This window comes from Syngnathus floridae, chromosome 10, assembly GCF_059516105.1.
Source record: "Syngnathus floridae isolate MCC-2025c chromosome 10, RoL_Sflo_1.0, whole genome shotgun sequence".
Taxonomy (NCBI): Eukaryota; Metazoa; Chordata; class Actinopteri; order Syngnathiformes; family Syngnathidae; genus Syngnathus; species Syngnathus floridae.
The window spans coordinates 10,193,752-10,207,852 of NC_142422.1; the positions used below are offsets into that span (position 1 = coordinate 10,193,752).

General features: G+C 41.6%; 1 long non-coding RNA gene across 2 annotated transcripts in view; it reads right to left on the reverse strand.

The window, feature by feature from the left end:
* Positions 1-898: 898 nt before the first annotated feature.
* LOC148392315 (uncharacterized) overlaps positions 899-14,101 on the reverse strand; it is a 98,246-nt gene continuing 85,043 nt past the window's right edge. Inside the window, exon 3 of one of the 2 annotated variants that reach the window (XR_015860729.1) lies at positions 899-1,894. This is a non-coding gene — a long non-coding RNA (uncharacterized LOC148392315). Of the gene's footprint in view, positions 2,008-14,101 lie in introns of both variants that reach the window. The other variant, XR_015860728.1, reaches the window with a different exon arrangement.

Here is a 14,101-nt window from a genome sequence, read left to right on the forward strand (position 1 = left end):
CCTCTTTCATCAGTTTTTTCTCGTGAGCATATGGTTGAATGGGTGGATCACTTTCTCCGTGAAGGCCTGGTTTATATTATATTTAGTAAAAATAATCACAGTTATCACACCTCCTCCTCCTCCTTCCTTTTTGTCTGAACCTGCCGCTCGCCGGGTGGTGGGATGGCATGGCTGTCTCTCTGGCCTTAGCACCTCTGAAAGGGCTGTGCATGTCGCTCCCCCTCCATAAAAGAGAGGGAGGAACGGCGGGTGGGGGTTGGAAGCTCTAGGGTGTCATTAACTCCTTTCTTCTAACCAGAAGGAAACAGCAGTTTGACTACCATGATCCCGACCCCTTCCCCCACATCGCAATGCACCGCATTCGGCAACATCTTCTGCACCACCCGAAGCCCCCGTCAGCCCTCTCGTTTCATTCCATCCTTCATGAACTTCACCACCCAGGATGGCAATAACTGTTTATTAACACGTCTGTGACTTCACTAAACTCTTTAAATGGCGCTTACCCCTCCACCCACCACCTTCGCTCAGATGTCGCTGGAAACCTGTGCTTTCCCTTTCATTAGCTGCGACCCGTTACAGCTTTGGGTTTTTCAACTTTTAACTCCACATGCTGCGTTTAGCTTGTGTTTGATATTTCTGAGTCCCTTGTGTGTACTTGTGCCTATCTTCAATATCCCTTGTGTTTATTTGTGCCTATGTTCAAAATGTTCAAAAACCAAGAAGGTTTTTACTAGCCAATCCAAGGTTTTCCCCAACCAAGTCTCCAAAATAAAAAAGGAATACATTGTTTGATAAACATACAGTGGCAGAGAGATAAGGTCACAGTCATGAACTCCAAAGGAATTACTTATATGATTACATGTATAGACTTGAAATATATCCTTGCTGATACCAACTTTTGTGACACACCTCATATACTAACCATGAGGTTTGAATATGCCTACATAATGACTAATTACTTGGAGACAGTGCCAAAGATTCTGTTACATTCCAAAAGCATGTCAAGATGATTAACTGAATCCAATACAATGTTTAATAATAATTATCTTCTATACTAAATAATACTTGAAACATTGCCAGAACATTAACTTAATCTTTCATGCTTGTAAGTTTGACATAGGAATTGATGAATTCCATTTTCACTATTTTCTGTGAGAAAACAATATTCTACATCAGGGGTCTTCAATCCTGGTTCTCGGAGACCAGTGTCTTGCACGCTTTCTCCCTGCTGCAACACTCCTGAATCAAATAATCAGGATTGCTCTCCAGCTTCTGGCTAATCAGCATTGGTCTTGGAATAGACTGTGCTCAAGCCGAGACGTTTTCTTGTGTTTGAAATCTGTAGATACATCTGTAACATATATCCTAGTTGTGTTAATCCCCCATTGATATGGCAAGTAAATGACCACCCAAAATACCCACCATGCTGCTCACAGCCTCTCCTCGAGTCCCCCTTTTAACTGATATCTTGTTTTAAGACATATAACATCTCAGGGGGGTGCATTTTTGCGCTCTTTCATACTTTGTAAGTGGTATAAATGATCTTTTAAAAGCTTAGAATCCCAGCAGGCGGTCGAGCTCATTCCCTGAGAGACAATGAAAAGTCCAGAGCACCAGAGAGGATGTATGTGGAACTCGTCTTTCAAATATTTTATAGACATCGTCAATCTTGAGTGCGGCTGTCAGTCAGATCCAGCTTTGATAGTCACGGTCCCGAGAGGATGGGGTGCGACTGTTTCCAGGGTGATCCAGGACAGTAGTACGTTGACTGACTGTATGAGTGTCCCGGAGGGAGCTTGCACGAGGGTCTTTGGGCTGGGCTTCCAAGCTCATATCTCTCTTCTCCCATAAACATCACAGAACAGTGATGTCTTTAAAAGGTCCTGAATGACATCTGGGAGTGGAGGAACACTGTGATTAATCACCACGTTGATTCTCATGGAAATCACCCCGGGTCGATGCAGAGAGAGCAGAGGAGGAGGAGCCGAATACCGTGTGAAACCGACTCTGACCAAACACACAAAGATGATTGCTCACAAGGGATTTTTTTTATGTCATCAAAAAGAGGTTTGTGCTTTGTGCAATGGCCTCCTTCTTTTGGCAGCGCTTCAAACTGAAGCTATTTCAAATCTATACCTCGTAAATAGATGTGTCATGTGCCAATCACAACTATAACACAAATTGAAGTAGGAAGAGTGGAAATATACATCAAAACACATTCATTTTAATGTTACGTGATAAGCATTTTGATGTTGTAAAATACTATGTGCTTATACAGCATGCATATTCCGCTACTGACTGACCAGCATCAGTAAAAACACTTGTGTTAATACTTTGGGTTAAGTGTACGTTGGTAAATGTGGGATTATTTATGATTTTACTGGGATACTAGGTTCTGAGTCAGGGACTCTAATTTCCCAAAGGATAAAAAAAAAACAAAAAAACATCCATCTATTCTAAATGCTGTGCATGTACTGGTCTGGGTAATTCATCTAGGGGATCATTCAAATACAAAGCTCTTGGTGATAAATGTAAGCTTAGAAAGACATAGATAGATGTGTGCACATTCAAAAAGGTGTGCACTATATTTGAGGAATGGAGGGTTTCACAGCACTACCTCTTCATAACAAAGCCCAGGAAAGTTGAGGCTGACACCCAAAAAATGAATGAAAGTTCAATTTCGAATGTTTGTCAGGAGGTGTAGTTTATACTGTTTGGCATACCTGCCTTCCCCAACCTATATGTCTATGCCAGCATTAAAAACAAATAGCTGGACAGGGGGGAAACTCGGGGAAAGGAAATTTGCTCGAGTGACATATTGATTTTGTCTGACACAAGAGAGCCCTTCATTCTCAAACTGTGTCGGAATGTCCACCCTTCTCTAACCATTTTCCCTAACCCTTCATTCAATATATAGTCCCACACTGTGTATGGCACTAGAAAGTAGTTTCTTCACCCTTTTTAGCGATTCAGACAGACAACTTACTATTTTTCTCCTCGTCGCATACCATTGTGACCATTTTACGTCTCATGACAAAGCGACAAATTAAGATATCCGACCATTTATTAAAAATAAAAACATAGATTTATTTTAAAATGCATGCAGGTTTGTTTTCTATTCACCACCGTTCGATTGTTAGGCAGGATTATGCAAAAGCTATTGAGCCGATTCCCACTATTGTTGTGGAAGGGATGGACATGAAAAAAACTCAAACTCAATCAAGCCGAAACTAAATTGAAAATGGATAAATGGTTCTGTTATCATTCAACCATGTGTGCTACAACCTGATTCGGTCATCTTTTCAAACAAAGGTAACAAATACATTGCTGTAGCAAATCTTTAAAGGAAAATCACAAACCTCTTAAAATCCTGTCTCCGCAACTTCACGTAAGACACAAAACCCAAATTGTTTTGTTTTTGTTAACAAAGCAAAACCCTGATAATAGATGGTGACAAGAAAGAATTAATAAAACATTCAACACTTAATACACGCCAGTCTGGTCTTACAGGTCATCCATCCATCAATTGTCTATATCTTCACCAGGGTTGCTGGCATTCAAGCCAACTTTTACTCGAGTGGTCTCCAGCCAATCGCAGCGCACACATTGACAAACAACCACTAACACACACTTTTACACCTATGGAGTCTTCATTTAACGTATCATGCATCTTTTGGTCATGTGGGAGGCACCCAAAGTACCCAGAGAAACCCCACGAAGGCACAGGGAAAACATTCAAAAGCCACATTGGAAGCCTGTCCTGCGGCTTTAAACTTATGATCTCTGAACTGTGTGACGGATGTTCTCACCTGTCCACCATGCTGCCGAGTTATAATTAACATAATTTGTCATTAGCAGCTGAACTTGTCTGATTTTGTAGGTAGGTGATGAGAGCAGCAATTTGATTTCACTGGTGACTGCTTAATAATAATAATCATCATCGTCATCATCATCATAGAATATACATAGTTATGTATGTTACATAACAAACACCTATTTAACCATATTTATTCCATATGTAATATGAAGATATATATCTCATTACAGTGGATTACAATTCTTATTATTATTGTTATTATTGTTAGAGATCTCAGACTTATAATTTACAGATATTTTAAAAAAAATGAAGAACCAGATCAAATCAGGAATTTAGCAGCTCTAAATCACATGGGCTTATTCTTGCATCAGGTTGTGTTTCCCCACATATACAGTAGCTGAGGTGGTGTTTTTGCCAGAACTTCCATTGTTCATTTGACACGTACATTCCTCTAAAATGTTGTTCTGTGCCGCATACCTGCATTTTCGTGAGCTGACAATAAGGGCTGTTAATCATACTGCATATTGTACAGTAAATTACTCAATATCATTAAACAAATATCAATTTCTTGCGCAATAGAATTAATGTAGGTATAATGAAATTTCTAGATTGTTTCTGTCTTAGCCGAAGTGGCTGGTTTTGTAGGCTTGGTAAACAGCAAAACGTGAATTGCAAATTTGCAAAGCCTTACTGTCGTCCTCATTTAATGGAAGAGCTAATTTTTATGTGAGCACCGTTCCGTTTCTAAATGTGCAACATTGTTCTAAGGTAAAAAACAACAATGTGAATAATGAAGCACGTTTTACTTTTGTTGCTGCTTGCTTGCAAGAAATAAAAGAAAAGGAGAACATTGCTATAATTGTGTGCTAAAGCTGTGGTGAAGATAGTCAGAAAAAATTCCAGCAGTCAGCATACGGCAAGATGATGCTCTGCACAAAAAGAAAGTAAGGGCACGTTGGTGCAGAAGCACAACCATACTCACAAGCGCACACATGTGCGTCTACACACATGTGTGCGCAACACATAGCAGTTGTGGCGCCTAATGTCATGTGTGTTCGTGTATGTAGGTTGACAGGGATCAGTGATGGGTGTTAAAACATTTCAGGGCCTTGCGCTCCGCACAGCCATAGCATTGACAGTGTGAAACCTGCCACTGAGAGCAGCCTAACCTGACACTATTTATCACTGAGAGCATGCAGGAGTCAATGGTACACTGCACACAGCGACACACAATCTCCCTCACTGTCGACTGCACTCTGTCTCACTTCCGCCGCTTGCCGATTTCATTCGCCGTCTCTGTAATGTGTCTCTTTGTCCCTCTTTTTCCCCTCAAAACAATCTCGGAAAATCCTGAAAGTCTTGCATGCATTTATGCACATCATAAATCAAAATGATCTTATCAATCTCAACTGCAGCGTTTTATTTATTGCAAGGAGTGACGTTACAATAGAGTTCATCCTCTCTGCCTGATAGCACATTATCAGTTGAGGATTAAAACTTTAATATGTGCAAGCCTCATTTTCAGTTACACACACACATACACGCACGCACACACACGCGCTTTCTCCAACAGTACACCCCCGGGTGCCTTGTAGGGCTACATCTGTTTGTGATATACAATGTAATACAAGACTTACCCACACTCCACAGTGTCACAGATTCACAGTACGACAAGGGATTGACACAGTGTAGTTTCCCAAAAGGTCTTGCTCTTTACGACAGTGCGCCCCCCCCACCCACCCTCACCCCACCCCTTTTCAAATTCTCACCCTGGTAACATGGACAGCCCATAATAGCAGACATGAATCTGTGTCTCCCTTAGCTCCAAACAGATGCTGGCTGTCCATAAATCACATGCCTCCATTTTGTTGTGGAGAACAAAAAGCGCTGTTTCCGTAGGCCTGGTAATAATCCCCGTGCCCCATGTTGTGTTTTGTCTGTGGGCCGTCTCTCGTCTCCCCTCTCCTCTGTCACGCTCCGACTTCTCCACATGCATTACAATAGGGGCAGCCAGGTGATGAATATTTGTGTCTGGCCTGCCGTTAAGATTTCATTAATCAAGCCACGACTTGAGAGGAAAGTGGCGTACCTGGTCGGCCAGCAGGCACTAGGCCCAGCATACAACCTCCAGGGGATGACTCGCAGCCTTGTTGTTTTATGGACAAAGACTTATTTGTTGTGTTGCTTCTCCAGATTTCCTTTTACTTTACTCTTTAGCTTAAAGATTATGAATTTGCTTGAAGCAGCAAAAATAATAGTTCTCGATAATATTTCAGTATTATTAATGTCGCGATAGGTTTGCATATATAGAAGCAGGATTACAATTGAACCAATTTAGGTAAAACTTTGTGGAGAGGTGGGTCATGGGACAAGTCTTCCATTAAATGTTGGTGCCGAAGTAGGTAATGGTGGCGACCTGGTGTTATTGTTTTCACTTAATTAGTTAAACAGATGGCATGGTGGTGGTGGTGGTACGGAATAACGACAGAGTGCACAAAGCTTAAACATTTATTACCTGCAAAATCAATGATGAGCAGGATCATAAATATTATCTATTCAACCAGATGAGATCATCGGAGCAATACTACCTTCGAATTTCATAACCACTTATGCAATGATTTCAGGTTGGTGGTTTTAGTAGTAAAATTATTGGCTGCAGCGGACGAGGCAGAAGTGTGCCGTCTTGCACACACAAACGTGTTTGAATGTTTGTCAGAGTCCATGACAAACATGACCAATAGGTGGGTGGCTGCAGGCACACGCAGTTAGCTCTTTTTTCTTTACACCGTTTCGTTTTACGGTGTTGGTGAGGGAGTAACAGATGGAGAGACAGAGCACGAGGATGATGAGAACGTAAAATGTGCAACGTTTACTCATTCGCTTCTTTATTGTCTTTCACTGCAGGAGTGAAGTGAGCGAGCGAGCGAGCGAGCGGGTGGAAAACAAACGGGTGGCTACAAGGACACGGGCCTCCTGAGCCTCATTCACCAACCAATCGGCCTTGATAGGATCCAGAACCAGCTGCCAAGGCACACTCACTTCACTCTGTTCCCTCTCACTCCATCTCTCTTTCTATCCCGGCCTCCCCATCCACTTCCTCACTGTCAATCAATTTGTTCTCTTTTTACTTTATATTTGCACCCTTCCCCTTCACTGGCCTCGCCTTCCCTTCCTTTCCTTCCTGTAAAACTGAGCATTGATGGATAGACGTGCTGGCGTACAGAGGAACCTATTTGGACTCGTGTGTCAGCCCATCTTTATCAAATGTTGCAAGGGTATATTCTCTTGCTATGCTTCATTACGCTGGAATGGAGGGCCCTGAAATGTTTGACTGCTCTGTCTTCTCTCCTCAGATCCCCACCACCTCGTCCCCCTTCTCTCTCTCACTCTCATTTATCGGCTGTGAGCTGTAGCATTGGAGCCGTTGAGTGAGTGTGAGCACTGCTGTCTCCCTCTCTCCGGACTGGCCAAGGGTACACGCCTTGTGGGGTATACTTATCGATTCCGTTGCTCAGACTGAGGTGCTAACGAAGATCCATCCCTGCCTGTCTGCTCCTCCTGACAACCAGCTGCCACGCCGGGTCGCCATTGGCCGAACCTCAATGAGGTCTCTGCCAATCAAAACGCCACTTGACAGGGCCTCTTTCTGAGGATGACCTCAGGATGACATCACTGGAAAGGCATTAATGTAATAAAGAGCGTGGTAGTACAATATCGTAAAGGGCAATGCAACATAAAGACGCATTGATCAGAACACAAGGAATCTAAATTGAGGTGTTTCGCTTGTGGTTGAATGAGGGGTCAACTCTCACGAGAAAAAAAACGTTTCTTGGTGCTATCTAGCGAAACGTTATAGCTTTGCTGAACACCATATGGACAAAAGTCATGAGGTGTGCTCATTATGTCTACAGAACCTGGAGAAAATGTGAAGTACGCAAGCTCTTTGCAGTTTCCATTCTTTCTACAAGAACATTTGTGAAGGCATTGGTCAAATACTGAAGTTCATTCCAACAGTGTTTGATGGGATTGAGGCTCTCAGGTTCTTACCAAACTTTTCCAACTATGCTTTGTCTTTAGGCTCTGGGGCACAGTGCATGCAGTTTAAGGCTCGTGTCAAAAGTGTTCCCACAAAATTTGAAGCTGAAATTTGTCTAGAGTGTCTCAAGTCTTGTTCAGACTGCCAGTCAAAATATGATTTTTAGTCCATCCAAAATGAAACTGGATAGCTCTTTTGTAGTCTGAATAGTCACAAAGCACATGAAATGATTTTTGCAAGATGGATCAAAACCATATTAGTTTCATATGTGATTTGGACAGGATGCGTATCAGTCTGAACAGCTCCAAACACATTAATCTGATTTGAATGTCTGTGATGTCACTCATCATGGCACAAGACCCAATTCGCCAGTGCACCATCCAGAGAGCCCCAATCAAAGTACAGAGCTGTAAAGAAAGGAAAAACAATGAAGAAATTCTAACCAGCAGTCCCTAGACAGAGGAGGAAACAGATTGCCCTATTGGTCCATGAGGAGATACAAGCAAAGTGTGACAGCATGAATACAAGTCTATTAATGAAAGTATTTTGTGTGTTTACACTGTCTAAATTATATGATGTCACATATGACTCCTCTGCTCCGACCCTGTTGCCACAGCAACCTGTCAGATGGGTCAATAATGTGGCCCACTCTGAATAGTGCCAAATCCAATTTGGACACTTACTAAAAACAGTGCGGACAATCAACCCGATAATCGGATATGAAGAGCAATCTGTTTTGAAACAAAACGCAACAATGACAATGACTGAAAGGTCCTAAATACAAACTCATGGGACAACTAGACAAGACACAAAGGTTTGGAGGGAGCTCAGGGCCCAAGTTCACAAGCCCAGGTGGACACTAAGCACAATATCGTAACGAGACACAAGGAATACTAGGAAAAAATGAAATGTATTTCTTAAATCAAACCTGAATTAACAGCCAGATCATGGCAAAGACGACATTGGTCATGTAACAGAGTGACAACTATTCATTAATAGTCGCTACTTTCTGAACTCTTGCTGGAGACGGTGAGGCAATGAGCAATCACAAAAGCTCTGAGGCGTATCAGTACGGTAGAGGTACTGAGTAATAAAGTAGGTTGCGTTTTGTTAAGAGGATGGTCACAATCTTATTAACCTTATAGCAGACGGGCCCATCCATACCCTTAATCTTATATCGACCCGACTACTTCCCACACAGTGCTAACCACTGTATGTGCTCCAAAAACAAAGGAAAACTTGGTACATAATAGCAACAATATTAATACAATGAAAATGGAAAAACTATTTATTGTGTCTGTGCTGTTATTAATTATTATTACTCATCAGCAATACAAACACGTTAGAACTGTAGGCTGAGGTAAACCTGCATGTTTTTGCTTGATTGATATAAAAGTGTGTTTGTAAAACAAGCACAAAGTTCGAAATCGCGCGTTACTCCATGCATGAGCCTTTTGACCACAACATGAAATGAGCGTTTACATGATCTTCATCTGTTACTGCTAAAGATTATGCATGGTGTGGTGGTGCATGGTAATAACACAAGTCCCTCCTGATGATATTCACCAAAACAGGGCAGATAATTCCCTACAGAAGAAATTGAGTTACTCAGTGTTTCTCACTGCCGATGTTAATTCTAGTCAAATTATCTGGATTTGGGGGTTTCCCTCTTTTCTTTTATATTGTATATGTTTTGTATTGTGTTTTGCTGTGATTATGTGTTGATTCCCTTTAAATGTGTTTCGTAGAGTGAAATGAAAAGCTTTAAGAACCAAAAGTTCAGCTGTAAATAGAGGAGGTGTTTTTGTTTTGAATATTTTTGAGCCAATAGATAAATGCATATAGGAAACACTGCAGACATTTTTACATCCATAGGCATTTTTTGGGGGCAATAAATCAATTTAGACAAAAAAATCTAAAGAGAAGTCTGTTATCTTAAAGAGCTTTTCTTATTTTTTTATTTTAGCGAGCCAAGCCAAAAGAGCCGGTTCTCTAAGGAAGCGGAATTTCCATCACTATCTAGTAATTCTTTCAGCAGTTGTAAGCAGTTCTTACAGTCAATTTTTGTCCTTCTCCCCGACAACGTCAAACGAGACTGATGGATGAACAACAAATTCAATGAAGGCTGTGTGGAACTGAAGCCCCCCCCCCCCCTGTGGCAGGTCATGTGCTTCCTCAGTAGCCACATCAAGCACATCTTCTGTTGGGCCTTTTGCAAATGGAGTTGATGTTGGACCCTCACATTTAGTCCTAATAGAATGTTGTTTCCAGGAATTGCAAAGTCACAGTGGTTGACACATGACTGTTAGACAGCATGAGGGTCAGCCGCGGCAAAGTGTGTCTTCTGAAGACCACATTCATCTTCATAGTCTTGACTGTGTTTCACTTCAAATTGCGCTTGCTGCACCATAACACCAGCCATTTTACCTCCCATTGATATGTGTACTTGTTGTTGTTGATTAGGCTAATGACTGTGGTGCCTTCTGTAAACGTCAGGGGCCTGACAGCTGGATGAGTTGAGGCACAGTTGTTTGGAGAAAGACGAGACAGAACACAATTTACTCTCTTTGAAGGAGGAAACATTTAGCAGAAAAGAACTACTGCCTCGATCAGTTGTGTTGAGAGACAGACAGACAGGCCGAATGGATGGATGGATGGTTGGATGGTTGGATGGATGGATGGATGGATGGATGGATGGATGGATGGATAATTTGATGTATGTCAATGAATTGTATTTCACCTCCTCTGGACACAATGGCAATGTTCTAAAAGTTGCTCATTTTGCAATGTAACCATTATGCTAATACGGTTCAGCTTTGTGTTCCTCGATTATTGTTGTGGTTGTGACATACTTGCAAAAATGACCTGAGTCAATTTGAATATTCTTGATTTTCAAAGATGGTCACATTCAGCATAAATCAAAGCAAATAGGGTAAGCAATAGTATAGCACCAAGTCAAACCAATATCAGCGTTGAATGCACAAACATCTAACAAAAAATGGATCTTATTATTGGCTCTGTGTGCAGATTTTCCACTTTATTTCAAAAGATGAAACTGACTCATACAGATGGCGCCAAATTGTAAAGTGGCCAATTACGAATGTCAAGATATCTTGCTCATTTTGAAATTGTACTCAAGGCCTGAGGAGACAGTTTTCTTCCACCAGCCCCATTTGGACCTAACTGGCCTTTCACCAAATAGCCTTTTTGGTCCTTATGATCCAGACAGAAGAAAGGCAGGGGCCACTATGGGTTCAAAGAAACAATGCACAACCCTAAAGAAGCCATAACTCTGGACTTTAATTTCATCTCAACTAAATGCCAGCGCGACCCAAGACGCCTGCTCATCAACGTCATCCTTTTAATGCCAGTCATTGTCATTCTACAAAACATAATCAAATTTGGACCAAAAATATTTGCAGAAGTAACATGGGAGGAGACTTACTCCTAACAATAGTCTGAATGAGATAACACATTAAAACTGGCAGTTTCTTCAGTAAACATGCGGAAAATATGATTGCCATTCCTTTTAAGAAATATCCACTGGATGTGAAGTGTGTTTTTGCCATATAATTGCTTTATAACCAACATAAACCAAGATAGCTCAAGTGTCATTGAAATTTGAATTATGTTCCATTTTGCATAATTGCAGAGACATTTTCAAAAAAATGATAAATGTAAGAGGGTTTTATCAATATATCGCTGCCAAACACTGAATTCACTCATATTTTGACAACCTATATAGTGCATTTAACCTTCAGTGTCTGTTTCTCAAAATGAAATTGCACTTGTGCAAGATGGGGTAGAAAGAAAGACAGACTCATATTACTGTGAAAAAAGATGCCTTTTCTCGGAACAATAAGCAGTCCTTGAACTCCGCGTCATTAAAGTGAACGCTATCATTTCCTTTCATTAAGATGACTGTGTGCAGACGCATATTGCAGTTGGAAGGCGAAGCTGTGGCAGGAGACTCATTTAAAAAACGCCCTAATCTGGAAAATGATTCCACTGTTTCTCAGATGTTATATCCTCCCAACCTTGCATGTGAAATGCTTAAGAGAGCGGTAACATTTTGAGGCATTTAAATGAATCCCTTCTAAAAATTGCACCCTGAGAGCTGCTGCTGCTCTCACATATATTGCCCATTTCTTTGGTAATGAAAATTGAAGAAACTGAATGAAATTTATATATTTCCTCCTGCAGAGATTGTAATGATCACATGCAAAAAGGCCTCTCATAAATTGTGTTGTTGCTGTTTTTGGTTGGTGTCAAAGCATCAGGCCGTCTCCTGTTTTGCCAATTTGACGAGTCCCTCATACTGTATCCTTGTTTGGCCTAAGAGATGAAATGACTCTAAAACTGCAGTATTGCCACAGGCAGCCTGGCTGAAAGGCTATTTCAAGCGAAATGGACATGGACATAAATATCCTCACGGGTGCTTTGTAATAAAAAAAAAAAAAAAACCACAATGTTATGAAACGCAGTGGAACATAAAGAAAGAAAGGGAGGCGGGGTGGATGTGAAAGAGGAAATATCCATCAAATTAACACATCAGTGGCTTTGATTGTAATCTCTCTGCCCTCGCTCGTGCTCTGCCACACTAGACAAGCGGCCAAATGTGATTTATCAATGCAAAGCTAATGGCATCAATATGAATCTAACTAAAAATCAATATTTCATTACCAAATTGTTAGTGAGAATGAAGAAAAATGGCCGCAGCCGTAGCATTCTCCAGGGTAGGAGCATCTGGAGTTCAATGTGACAAGATGAGCGATGCATGACTGGGGGCCCGAGGAAGGACACGGCGAGGACAGGACTCAGTCTGGGCACACTTTGAACTCTCTTTCTCCCTCCCTCCGTCTTTCTGCCGCTGCAACAATGTTCCCTTCACTTTTTTATTTTTTTTCCCCTGTCCACTACCTCTCTTCCTTCTCTCATATCTTTATCACGCCGTTTCCTCTATCAATCTCCCCTTCTGTGTCTACCGAGGACCACACAGTGTTTCACATTCCTCCTCAATTAATGACCAACTCCAACATGGAGCCACTCAATCTCCAACTCCGCCTCCAACCCCCCCCACACACACACAGGGGCGCACACATGCACACACACATGCACACACACACACATGTGCACACACACACATCCACCATTTCAATTATTTTTGCCTCCTTTGAAGAGCAGTCAGCATTTTTTTTATCTATTCCCCTTCAGTCTACCTTTCTCCCTCCCAGTGGATATATCTCCCAAGGCTCATCGCACGTTCTCCCAACCAGCACTGTATGGCTTCTCTTGTAATGAGTGCAAGACATAACGAGCCCAGCGAAGAGAACGCCAGAGAGAGGGATACTGGGTAGATGTTTTCCAAGATCGTACTTCCTTCAAATGTGACCTTCACTTTAAGCAACTTTTCCATCTTGTGTATTTATCACAAGGAACCAAGAAAGAGAGCCTGTCTTGGAGAACCACTGCACACTGCATGCTTACACTCTCCTTTCAATGTTTGCAAAGAAATCCTCCACTTCTACTGTCTTCTTTGTACAGCCCCCCCCCCCCCCCCGCCCCAATTGCCGCTCATTTATATCTCCCCCGGGAGAAAGCGGTAATGTCCGAAAGGGCCATTTCTCTCTGGCAGGAGTGGACAGGTCCACTCCTCCCGATGAAAAGGGGAAGGGGCTGATTGTAAAACATGTGTCATTACTGTGTCAAAACACCACACAGCACAATGACTCCATCCTTTGCCTTCAGTGTTTTGGAGGAAATTCATCCTCTAATTTATGGCTCATGAGATAAGCATCCCCCCCGAACTGTGTTGGTGCGCTAAAGGGCTTGCAGTGACAAATATCATACATGGGCAGAGCAACTAATATGAATGCTAATATTGCCCCTGACATACAATGAATCGACCCCAGGTGATATGCAGCTTTGGATAAAGTGTTCATGTATCCATTGCAGGGAGATTAACCCGCTATGGATTTTCATTGACATATGCACTGTGTTAGTGCAAAATTTTTTAGAGAAGGAGTCTGTGAGGTTGGGCAACTGTGTGATATTTGTACAATTAAAGAGAATTAAGAAAAAAACCCATAAGATTACATAACGGCAATTGGTGCAACTACATCAGTCAGTTGTAAAAGTCAATCAATCAATCAATCAATCAATCAATCAATCAATCAATCAATCAATCAATCAATCAATCAATCAATCAATCAATATTATCATCCTCATCTCGAACAGATACAGTGGCT